This window comes from Triticum urartu, chromosome 1 (genome assembly GCF_003073215.2).
Source record: "Triticum urartu cultivar G1812 chromosome 1, Tu2.1, whole genome shotgun sequence".
Taxonomy (NCBI): Eukaryota; Viridiplantae; Streptophyta; class Magnoliopsida; order Poales; family Poaceae; genus Triticum; species Triticum urartu.
In genome coordinates, this window is record NC_053022.1 from 178,146,997 (window position 1) to 178,160,194 (window position 13,198).

Consider the following 13,198-nt stretch of genomic DNA (forward strand, 5'->3'; position numbering starts at 1 on the left):
AATGATGCAGCACCCGGTCTACTTTGTTAGTTCCCTCCTGCAGGGAGCTAGATCAAGGTACTCCGGCGTGCAGAAACTGCTCTTCGGCCTTCTTATGGCCTCGAGGAAGCTGCGTCACTACTTCCAGGCACACGAGATCACTGTCGTCACTCGCCTCCCTCTGCAAAGGATATTGCACAATCCAGATGCAACGGGAAGAATTGTGGAATGGGCACTGGAGCTGTCCAGCTTTGGCCTCAAGTTTGAAAGTACTTCGACGATTCAGAGCCGAGTCCTGGCGGAGTTCACTGTAGAATGGACAGCAATGCCTGACGAAGAAGCCCGAGAGACTGCTCTCCCCGGCAAGGAGCCAAGTTGCAGTTGGATCATGTACTTTGATGGAGCTTTCTCCTTACACGGCGTCGGGGCTGGCGTAGTCCTTGTCGCGCCCACCGGAGAGCACCTCAAGTACGTGATCCAGATGCACTTCCCCAGGGAGGTGTCAACAAACAATACGGCAGAGTACGAAGGGCTGCTCGCCGGTCTTAGGATCGCGGCGGACCTCGAAATCAAGAAGCTCATCATCAGGGGCGACTCACAGCTCGTCGTCAAGCAAGTCAACAAGGACTACCAGAGCCTGTTGATGAAGGCCTATGTCGATGAAGTGAGAAAGCTGCAAGAGCATTTCGACGGTATACAGGCTGAATACGTTCCCCGAGCGGAGAACGATATCGCCGATTACCTGTCAAAACACGCTGCCCTCAAGCTACCTGTGGAACCAGGTACCTTTGTGCTCCAGCTAACTCAGCCATCCGTTGATCCATCAACAGAGCTGAACAAGAGAAGGAAATCAGGACCCGACAAGTATTTTCCCGCCGAGCTCCCCGGAGCCGCCGGCAAGGATGTTGCCGGGGACACTGAGCCCGCCACGGGACGGCTAGCTCCAGCGGAGCGTCAAGCTCTTGCCATCGAGACAGCCGCTCCTATAGCGGAAGAAATGCCTTTAGTCCTCGCTGTCGAGTCCCAGGCTCCAGCGTGGGCACATCATACCATCCGGTTCCTCCAAACAGGGGAACTTCCTGAAGAGCAGGAAGAAGCGGAAAAAGTAGCCCGTCGCTCTACCATGTACCAGCTCGTCGGTGACGTCTTGTACAGAAAGAGGCCGAACGGCGTGAAATTGAAGTGTATCCCTCGGGAGGAAGGACTGGAGCTGTTGGCGGAGATACACGGAGGCATATGTGGATCTCACATCGGGTCAAGGGCCCTTGCCGGCAAGGCATTTCGGCAAGGTTTCTTCTGGCCCACCGCCCTCCAGGATGCGATGACACTAGTCACCAGGTGTGAAGCGTGTCAGTTCCATTCAAGAAGCTTTATCAGCCAGCTCAAGCCCTTCAAACCATTCCTCTCTCCTGGCCCTTCTCAGTCTGGGGGCTCGACATACTGGGCCCTTTCCCCCGCGCTGTAGGGGGCTTTGAGTACTTGTATGTTGCAATCGACAAGTTCACAAAGTGGCCAGAAGTGGAGGCAGTGAGGAAGGTCACAACTCAGTCAGCCGTCAAGTTCTTCAAAGGACTAGTGTGCCGTTTTAGTGTACCCAACAGGGTCATCACCGACAACGGCACACAGTTCACAAGCCGCACCTTCATGCAATATATCCAAGACGTCGGCAACAAAGTCTGTTTCACTTCCGTTGGTCACCCAAGAAGCAATGGTCAAGCTGAGAGGGCAAACGCTGAAGTACTGCAAGGCTTAAGGACCAAGACCTTTGACAGGCTGCACAAGAGTGGAAGGCGCTGGATTGATGAGTTGCCGATGGTTCTTTGGTCGATCAGGACGACGCCAAATCGAGCCACCGGCCAGACACCCTTTTCCCTGGTATACGGGGCGGAAGCAGTTCTCCCCATTGAACTCATAAACGGGTCACCTCGAGTGCTCACTTATGATGAGCTTGAGCAAGAGCAACTGCGGCAAGATGACGCAATGCTCCTTGAGGAAGATCGTCTTCGGGCGGCTATGAGAGCAGCACGCTACCAGCAAGCCTTGGGCCGCTACCATAGCCGCAAGGTTCATGCCCGAAGCCTTGAGGAAGGCGACCTTGTCCTTCGGCGCGTTCAATCGGCCAAGAATTCCAACAAGTTGACGCCAAAGTGGGAAGGCCCTTATCGGGTAATACGAGTCACCAGGCCCGGCGCAGTCCGCTTGGAGACCGAAGATGCCGTTCCAGTGAGTAACTCCTGGAACATTGAGCATCTTCGCAAGTTTTACCCGTGAGGCGCGGCTTGCTGGGCCCCCCGGCAAGCCACCTTTTGTACAAGCATTGCCGATGATGCATGTAACCCTTTGTACAAAGCCAGGCGCAGACCCTGAGCACAAGTAAATGAAGCGCTGATGCCCTAAGTTATAGCATGCATGCTAGGTCGAGTCTCGTCCTTGGTTAGGGTTGATAGTGCTTAGCGGCGACTAACCCCAAGCTTAGAGGTCGAGTGTGCGTCTCTTTGTCTTTCTTTTGTCTTCTTTGGTTCACAGGACACACGGATATCTGTGCCAAACCACTTGGGGAGGAAAAGAAGATGAACAGACCAGCATCTAGCCCCCGGTAAGCCAGCATTGCCGGGGACTGCAAGAGCAAAGATTCACCCACGGCGAACCAGAGTTGCCGGGGGCTGCATCTTCGAATAAGTTCTTCATCCCTTATCATGCATTCCATTATGGACTGAGGTATGTGAAACCTCGTTTTCCCCTAAGCTACCGTGCTCCCATAACTCTAGGCCCTAGGGCTCGTTCCTGGGGCCAAGTTTGGTCGTAGTCGCGGCAGCGAAAGGATGAAACAAGGAGCCAGAACCCGCCTCATCCCTGCCTCCGCCAAAGGCGTGAGGAAGGTTGAGCGAAGTGGGAAGACGGCAAGGCCTGTTTACGGGCAAGGAAATGTTTATCTTGAAGATATCAAGGATTTACTCCTTGTCGTGGGTTCTACCCACAAAAAAATGACCCGGCAAGCATCCCTTTTTCATTAAAAACATTCCACTCAGGTACAGTCCATAGGGAATGAAAAACATGAATGATGGGATTACAAGTTTTAAATTCAGCTAAGGCCCGAAGGCTTACACACTAAAAAGAGATAAGGTGCCCGTAATCCCTTTCTTGTCCCTCTCCTCAGGAGGCAGGTCAAGGAGGCGAAAAGGGCAAAAGGGGCGCCTAGGCGAGCTACGGGTGGTAGAAGACACCAAGAGAACATCTCGGTGGTCGTCAGAAGGCTGGATGCTGATGGCGGCGCCGAAAGCAGAGCTCGAAGATGAGGCGGCAGGACGTCAGCACGCGTAGACGGCGTCGGTGCCCGCGTACTCCGACTTGACGGCCTTGCCGCCCGCCCTCTTCCTCTTCCGCGGCCTCCCAACGCCAGCCGCCCAAGGAGACGACCTCGGGAAGTTCAAGGAGCCGGCGACGCGGATGATGGGGTCGCCGGTGCCGCACGGAGCGGCACCCGACACCTAATCGGACCCGTCATCCTGCCGCCTACTACCCTTGTCGTCGCTGCCGCTGTCCTCCTCGTCACTCCCGCCCGAGGAGGAGTCTTCACTATCAGAAGAGCTCTCCGCGCAGCACCTCGCACGGGTCCCAAAGCACCCGAAGACCTTGACGGAGAGAAGGCCACCCTCCATCAGCTTAAAATGGAGAGTGAGCCCCTCCTTCAAGCGGTGGATATGGGCAAACGTCTTCCATCCCCGACGGAGATACATCACATGAGGGGCGGGGAAATCGATGCGGGCCGGCGTGCCATTGATCGCGCAGCCCCTCATGTGCAGCCACAATGACTCCGGTGGATCCAGCTCCATCTCCCGCGTGAATGGAGTCGGGAGACGAAGGCGATGGCGAGGCGGCCGGCGTAGCCTGACAAAGAACTCGCAAGGGTCATCCCCAACATGGCCCTCCACGGGAGGAAGAACTGCTGGCGGAGGCGAGGCCGGAGCGCCACCCCGTCCTCTTCTTCCCCGAGTGCCTCGGCCTTGCCCACGGCCTCGCCCCCTCCCCCTTCCCCTAGCGGCTGGCTCTGCCACCGCGGGTGCAGGAGAAGGAGGGACGTGTTGTCGAGCGGCGACCCTCGCCGCCACCGTTGAAGGACCAGGATTCCCTCTCTCCATGACGGATGGAAGGGGGAGCAGAAGCTGAAGAAAGGAGGAAATGAAGGAATGCGGGACGCCATCCCCCCCTCCCGCTCTTTATAAAGGAACGGGGTGGGGGCTCGGCCGCCCCGCTCAGCCAATCAAGACGCGGAAGGCGCAGGGAACTGGGACCAACCTGCCGCCCTAGCCCGCGGCGGCCCGGTTTGCCGCCTCCACCGTTCACCACCCCAAGCGCATGAGAGCCACGTGGCGGGCGTGCAGGACCAAGGCGACGGGTGAGGTGACCTCTCCCCACCCCGTGATCGTGGGGTGTGGACGCCTTGAAGACCACGCCTCGGCCCCGTTCAGTAAATGGGCACGCCTCCACGCCTCCCTCCGTTTATGGTGAAGGCACAAACCGCCGCCTTTACTACGACGTGACGCATGCATGCAGAGCTCAGCCCCACGCATGCCTCCCACGTCACACACGCCTCCCCACGCCGCGCCACGCGGGGGAAGCATGGGAAGCACATCGCGCGAAGAGACTTACCGCGGTAAAAACCACCCCGCCTGCCCGCGCACCGTTTTTCGGGCTAGCCCAACGACGTGATTGCGCTTACGTGTGGCCCAGGCCCGGGGGCTCCTGTCGGTCTACAAAAAGAGGGGTACGCTTTTTGTACCCCTATAACTGTGCACGGGCAGTCTGAGCCACTGGCACAACCACACTGAGCAAGGCAAGGGAGGTGAGCCAAGGTAAGGACGAAGCTCAGGAGAAGCAGAACGACGCCAAGACCAAGACCACAAAGAGCAAAGGGGACGAAGCGGACCCCCCCGGCAAGATCCTTGCCGGGAGGCGGTTTTGGCAAACCCGGCAAGACCCTTGCCGTGGCAGCTCGCCCCACACCTATGGAGTGAGTCACCCTTGAGTCCACTGCCCCCATGCGGCAAGGATTCGGGAGACATCCCCGTGGTGGCATGCAGATCTTTGTGAAGACATTCAAGATCAGATACACCCTTTATAAGATGATGATCCTTTGTGGGATCCCAGCCAAGGAGGACCACAAGGCACCCGGCAAGAGCCTTGCCGGGGATGACAGCAGGCGCCACGGCAAGACCCTTGCCGGGGCCCCGGCAAGGCCCTTGCCAAGAACACCCGTAGGGCCACCATCAGGCCCACGCTAGCCAAACATCCACCGCCGTTCGCATGCAGGTGCCGACCAGCTGGGCAGGCACCTGCGTGGCGGCATGCAGATCTTCATGGAGACCCACCACTGCGCCACCTCAGCCGCATGCCTGCCTACATGGCACCGCGGGCGCCGCTGGCCAGGGCGCGTGTCGACGCGAGAGGGAGCGGCAACGGACGAGACAGGGCTCTCCCCCGTCCCCGATAAAGCAAGGACACCTGGGCAAGACGCATTAAATATGCCTTGTCATGTAATGCGAGGGATAACCTCACATCACTGTTCCCTTTCCACCTCCTGTGTGCCGCTGTGGCAACCCCTTTCCTATAAAAGGAGGCCCGAGGCGACCAGGAGGGGGATTCGGCTTTTTGGAGCTCCTCATGCCCCATAGCTAGCTCAAGAACACAGATATACAATCCACCAAAGCAGGAGTAGGGTTTTACGCATCCCCATGGCCTGAACCTGGATAAACGAACCGTGTGCTATCTGTTTGATCCACTCTTCTCACGACCCCGCGCCCCGCAACCGTAGTAGGGATTCTTGTGATCCCATAGGTGTCGTTCCCATCGACAGTGAGCAATTCATTAAACTTGTTATCGAGCTTTGTTTCGAACGTCTTCTCCATGCAATCTATCTTCTCCATGGCCTCGTCAAATCTGTTTAGCACATCTTGCACCTGTCCACTCATCATTTGCTGAAATTTATCATGCAACTCCTTATTCGTCATGTTCTCCCTGTCAGTCTCGTCGGCTTGTGATCCTGCCATGGTTAGCAGCAATAGAAACACACAAGAATATGATCCTACAAACTACTAACAAGAGGTGGTGGTGGATGTCACAAATCCGTCAAGCAAATCTCAAATTCTTACCAGTTCTTACCCAGCAGCAGGCGGTGATCGGCAACCGTCATAGTCAAAACTCTCAAAGCTTGGATAGAGCAATTACCAGGGAGATTCAAACGCATGAGTAGATGTATGTGGAGCTGGGAAGGCTTATAATATGGTAGCAAAAAGGGTCAGCAATAATCAATTCAGAGATGCAAAGTTGAATAAATGCTCAACGATGGTGCTGTGCTGGTCCTAGGCTAGACCGTGCTAGAGGCGCGAGCCTAGAACACTAACAAAATCACGGCGCTGCACGTAAACAAGGGAGGAGCACTCTCTGAATTTTTTTTCACTTTTTTTGCACTTTTTTCCTCTCTTTTTTTGCTCCGCAACAAATTTTTGTCGAAAAAGTCTACATATGTCCTAAAAACTGCCTAGCCAGAATTTTCCAGACTTAGTTTTTTTGACTTTGGAACTATTTTTCTTCTGCGAATGGCTCAAAAGTTGGGGAGTCCTACTCTAGCATGACTCGGACGGTCGTGTTATCTGGAAATCGAAAATAAAGCAACAATGACTAGACTCGGACTAGGACAGGTGCGGAGATGAATCTGGTGGAATCTCGGACTGGTGGCGGCGATGAATCTGGTGGAAATCGGACTGGTGGTGGATATATGTTGCAGGAGAACTCGGAGCGTGATGGCGGCGGATATGTGGTGGTGTATATGGACTCGGATTGGTGGTGAATATGGCAGCGACGGTGAAGTTGGTGTGGTGGTGGTATATGGCAGCGGCGACGTGATAACCTATGAACAAAACTCGAAACTCTAAAGGACTAGACGCTAAGACCAGCAACTTGACACGACGATGCAACTGCAAATTCAACAAAGCAAATACAGAAAAGATTATGCAAGGGCTCAGATTGGTTCAGATAGGATGAACTAACCCTAATTTTTTTTGGCTTTTTCGTGGACTATAGGTATGAAGAATAGACTCGATCTATACTACGAAAAACTGTAAAATATCACCGAGCAACCTGGAAATCTGATACCACTTGATAAAGGCGAAGGTGTCTCGATGTTTCGATGAGATGGTGGCTATCATTTTGTTTGGGAGTCGACCTTGACGATCCGACTACGAACGTGCGAGACGTCACGCCTTAGCAATCGCTAAAACAACTTCCGAGGGTTATTGACCACGCCGGAGCACGATCAACCTGACCACGAGGGTCTGTTTCCTGTGAGCAAACGAAGAACAAGCAAGAAACTGAGATTGCAATCTAGATATTGCGAATATAAGATGAAAGCTTTATTGATCAAGGTGGGGTTCTATGACGTATTGGTTTGGTTGTTCGACACAAACGAAGTACGCAAAGTTGCAGCTATGGCGAACTTTTAATCTAAACAAAACCCAAAGTCTAAACGACGCCCTAAGGGCTGTATATATGGAGGAAGAGGGGGGGAATTTCGTTTCCCTTGGGGGAGGGGTCCGAAACAAACCCTAACTCTTGTTTCCCCACACATACGGACTCTAAAAACAACCTATACTTAAGTATTTCGAAAATACATGGGTCTGGCCCAATAATAAGGTGACGCAACACCTAAAATAGCCTCTCGACGAAATTTATGAAGTGGCATCTTGTATATTTCGTCCAAGGCTTCATGCACTCCTTATGGTGGCTTCAAAGTCCTGAAATCATCACTTGTAACTCCGTTCTGGATCCCCTTGCACATGCCATCATCTCCACGCTTGAACTTGTTCCAAGGTTCATCTTTCTTGTCCAAGCTAGGCCCTTCATTTGTAAGCAAGAAAAATGTATCCAATTTAGGCAGCATCATATTCTCATGAACATTAGAATCGTTACCAAGAAACAAAAGTACATGATAATTCAATTGGCGTGGGCGAGCTCTAGTAATTGGTCCAGTATGTATAGCAGCATGGGCTGTGGGTGTAACAATGGTATCGATGTCCTCATCAATTGTTCACTTGGCGGTGCATGTAGACTTGCTCGAGGGCTTCCATTTCTCCTTCACTCATGGAGTCATAAGTGCCATCGTCGTTGAAGACCATGGTTCGCCTGTTGGTGCACTCGTAGGACTTGTGGCCTTGGCCTCCGCAAGTGAAACACTTGAAGGAACTTGTCTTGCCGGTCTCATCAGTTGGGGTTGATGATGATGAAGCTCTCGGCTTGAAGTTGCTTGTAGTAGGATGGCTTGTAGTTGACGAAGCTTTCTTGGAAGTCGACTTGTCGATGTTGGAAGTAGAAGGTCTTGTAGTCGGTGTTGGAGTCGTTGAAGCTTGGTTATTGGAGAAGCCGTAGGACTTGGATGAGAACTTGGCATACTTGAAATCATCTTGCACTTGGAGTTCCTCTTTGGTATCTTGGTGCACTAGCTCGATGAGATTTGAGTATGGTTGGAAGTCGGTGATCTTCTTGATAGGGTGATTGAGTCCATTCAAGAAACGTGCCATTGTTTGCTCATCATCTTCCGTGACATTGGCTCTTATCATTGCAATCTCCATCTCCTTGTAGTATTCTTCAACACTCTTTGTTCCTTGCTTGAGTTGTTGGAGTTTCTTGAAGAGGTCGCGGTTCTAGTAGGTAGGTACGAAACGTGCTCTCATGACATCCTTCATTTGCGCCCAAGTAGTGATGGGTGGTTCACCTCTTGCCTCTTGGCGCTCTATGATTTATTCCCACCAATTGAGGACATAATATTGGAACTCAAGGGATGCCATCGCGATCTTCTTCTCTTCTTCAAAATTGTGCAAACGGAAGATCTTATCAACCTTCAATGCCCATGAAAAGTATTGTTCGGGATCGTTGCTTTCGTTGAACTTGGGCATGGTGAACTTGAGCTTGTCGTAGCGTTGCTCTTCATTGTGTTGGGGTCGGGGATGATGACGCCCATGTTGTAGATGATTGTTCAACTCGTGGTGATATTGGCGCGGAGGGTTGTTATCCTCATGTTGCTCTTGTCGTGGAGGATTTCCATTGTCTTCCTGCTCTCGATTAACTTGATGGTGTTGGCGAGCTTGTGGAGGATCTTCGCGAGCTCAAAGAGGAACTTGACGATGCACGCGAGCGTGAAATCTTTGTTCTTGAATTTCTTCGCGATGTGCTTCCTCTTGTTCACATGCTTGCCGGCTTTGGTTGGCAACGGCCCGACTCGAATCGCGTAGAGCTTGTTGCGCCGCAAGTGCTTGAGCGTCACGGAGTTTTTGTTCTTGACGTTGTGCCTCGGCATTTTGAGCATTTTGGTGTAGACGCGCTCACTCTTCCTCTTCATGTTGCCGTTGTCGTTGTCGTGCTAGTGCAAAGGCTTCTTGAGTTTGACGTTTTCGGCGCTCTTGAGAGTCGGTGTCTCGTAAAGGATTGAGGCTTGCTAGATGGTCGGTGCGCGCAGCTCGACGAAGAGTGTTCGATGTCGGTGTACTTGAGCCGGAGAGGGTGAAGTCGGAGTGGCGGCTTGAAAAGCTCCTTCTTGAAGTGGAAGACGAATGCTTGAGCAACAAAGCACGAATTTCGTCCATCCTTGCGTCATTCTCTTGCTTGTGATCGTCGAGCGTGTGGTCGAAGTAGTCCCTTGTACGTTGCTCTGAAAGTCACAAGTCGGCGGCAAGGTAGTTGATGCGTTCACTCATAGCTTGTTGCTCTTGATGCAAAGCACGTTGTGCACCAAAGAGGTGACTCTTGGTGACGAAGGAGTTCATGTCATCGTCTTGCTCCATGAAGAGTGGGTTGGTAGAAGTACTTGGCCTATCCATCATTCCAAGACAAATGTGAGTGGTAGAAAGAGAAGAACGATTACCAAATGTACCTTGACCGAAGTTGAAAGTGGATCGAGGATCACTCCAATGTAGGACAAGGAAATAGCACAATTGGTACGAGTTCTTGTCAGTTTCTCACACCTACACAAGTAAAAGCTTTTGGTGGAGCTTGGTTAGGATGGTGGCACAAAATTTGATGCAATTGTAAGTGAGCTTCAATAATGTTGGAAAAGATTCGCAAGATGCAATGTAACAAGTAGACCAAGCATATAAGGTACACGGAAACACACACACAAAAAGATAAGTGGGGTTGTGCAACCAAGGGTGAGCCAAAATGTGGAATCCACAAAAATGCTCTTGTTGCACAATAGGCGGATACAAGAACTTGTGCACAGCCTGCTTAGCAAAAATGCAACGACTTCTATCCCAAATATGTTCTATGCAAGGTGTTGCTATGATATGATCCAAGATGATCGAGTATGACAATCTTAATGTTGTAAGATGCTATGGTTCTTGCTTAAAAGCTCTTTGCTTAAAATCTTGTTTGGCTCTTCGATGTTTGAGCTCTTTTCGCATGCAATGCTTGACGAACCAAGATACCAAATGAGTATGCGATGACAACTTTGTGACACAAGAGATGATACCAAGATATGCAAAAATGATGTATGTATGCTATGGGAAGTATGATCACTAATGTACACAAGTCTCGTTGCCGGCAATACTCAATGGCTAGTCTCGATGGGTAAGCAACGCAAAGGAGTAAGGCTATGATGGCTATCAATGTAATGGCAAGAGTAGTATGTCCAATACCAAGATGAGGTTACCGGTCTTGCTTCCGGTATGGTGTCAAAATTGTGGCACGAATACCAAGTCGTAGTCAAGGTGGTCGTTGTTGATGACGCGTTCGTGGTGAAGATGAGCGGCGGTGAAGTCGATGTCGAACCATACCTAGATAGCCGAAACACAAAAGGATACGGTACCGCAACTAAATTCTCAAACCTCGAAGTAGCAATTGTGTCGGAGAGCGAAACGTTCCGAAAATGGTTGGGTTATGTGGAAGTGGTGGAGGTATGCGGAAGTATATATGGTATATGGTGGGCACCGGAACAAAATTTGGTGGAAATTGGGGCGAAAAACGGGGAGGTGGATGGAGAAGTTGATGCCAGGGACCGGATGTCTGGGTGGAAGGCCGGATGTCCGGGTGGAGCCGGATGTCCGGGTGGAGCCGGATGTCCGGGCTCTGGATCCGGGGACGAACGGGATGAACACCGCGTATGTGGGGGTGAAATTCGGGCAAAATTCAGAGGAATCTGTGGATGGAAATTGGGGAAAAGGATGGGAAGCTAGATCCACTCAAAACAAAGCAAATCCATGGATCCAAACCAACAAAATCTCAACACATGAACAAATCATAAAAAAAATTTGGTGCTATTTTTGGTGGGGAATTTTCGAATTAGGACGAAAAACAACAAAACAAGGCTAGAAACACAACAGGGAGGCTCCAAAGTCGTGATCAACGTGGCTCTAGATACCATGATGTAGGGTGGAACCCTAATCGCCTGATCTTTCACGAAAGGAGCGGATCCCATGAAGAACACGAGGAACACAAAGAGGGAAACGGAGGAAAACGAGGGAAAACACAAGGGGAAACACAAGAGGAACACTCAAACTAATAAGAACAAGTCACACATATGCTAGATCCTCGGATACATAGAATGATTCACGGTCCACAGTTCTTCTCCGTGAGGAGGTCTTGATGTTCTTCCCTAAAGAGTGGTCTTGAATCCGCTTGGGGGATCTTCTCCGGTGGAGGCTCGATTCTCCGAGGAGAAGGTAACCAAGTGGATGAGCAAAGCTCTCACACAAAATATGAGCTAATCCTTTGCTAACCCTAGAAAGTTGTACGGGATAGAGTATATATAGTCTAGGGGGTAGAAGGGGTACACGGGCCTCGGCCCTTTACTGGTCGCACACTGGGAGGCCGGATGTCCAGGAGTCGGGCCGGATGTCCGGGCGTTCGCAGAGGGCCGGATGTCTGGGCTGTGGAGGCCGGATGTCCGGGCTGGTTAAGCTGGCCATGTTGCTCTTGGGTTCGGTGGGGTCTGGCTTTCCGGGCCGGGGGCGGATATCCGGGACCTCGGGAAGTGCGGGATGTCTGGGCTTGCAGAGCCGGATGTTCGGGGCCTGTAGGTACTTGGTGGTTGAGCAGCTGTAGAGGAAGGCGTTCCAGTGGCCGGATGTCCGGGGCCTTGGCCGGATGTCCGGGGCCTGGGAGATGTTCTTGGCTCCTTCCGTTGGTTCTCCTCATTCGTGGACTTGGGGACTTGTCTGTCTTCATGCGTATCTTCGGGAGGACCCTCTTGGTACCTAACCATGCACAACATCTCAGACTTAGGTAGTAGCTATGTCTCATGCATAGAAAGTGGAAGTTCGGAGAGGAGTGAGTTCACCTTATCTTCGATAGCTTTGGCTCGGGCTCGTGTCATTGGTCCGAGTGGTGCCGTTGGAGGTGTGGGTGCATCCATGGGGATGATCTTGGGATGCTTCGCATCATCACCGTGGAGCCCAGGACGGCATCACCACCAGAGCGTTTGGCAGGCGAAGACTACCTTTTGTCAGGATAACTTGTACTAGTTGTCTACATTCGAATTTAGCCGATGTTGGCTCCCTTCCCGCTCAATATTTGGGGAGAGGACTAGGGCCTCTATAAATAGGACTAGTCGCCACCATAGCTGGGGGGAGAACGGACCCAGAGCCATCTCATCCCGGGCTAGATCATCCTCAACCACACAAACTCACCAAGCACAAGAACACCTCTCCTCGCGAGGCCATTCTTCCCCTTGTAACCGTTCATCCTCAGCCCAAGAGGCAATCCACCACACCACACTGGAGTAGGGTATTACACCACAACGGTAGCCCGAACCAGTATAAATCTTGTGTCTCTTGTGGTGAGGTTGAGGGCTTGAGTTGGTAGGGGGAGAGATCTTCGCGCGCACCCCAGTGTTTGAACCTTACGGGTTTTGCCAGAACCCAAAATCCGACATTTGGCGTGCCAGGTAGGGGTGCATCGAAGCCTTCTTCTTCGTCAACCCATGCTTTGTCACTCCACCAAGCTCATGGCTGACGCTCGCCGAGCTCGTGCTAAGCGCCGGGCCGCCCTCCCCGCCCGCGTTGCTCAGACGGCTCCCGTCGGCGGGCCTCCCCGTCGCTCTCCGTCACCCGCCGCCAACGTCGTCACCGGTCCGGCGGTAAACGAGCAGCAAGCCTCTTTGCTGCATCCCTCCATGCGCCATGATGGCCACACCGCCACTCCATCGCTAACTCTGACCGGCTCGTCATCTCACGCC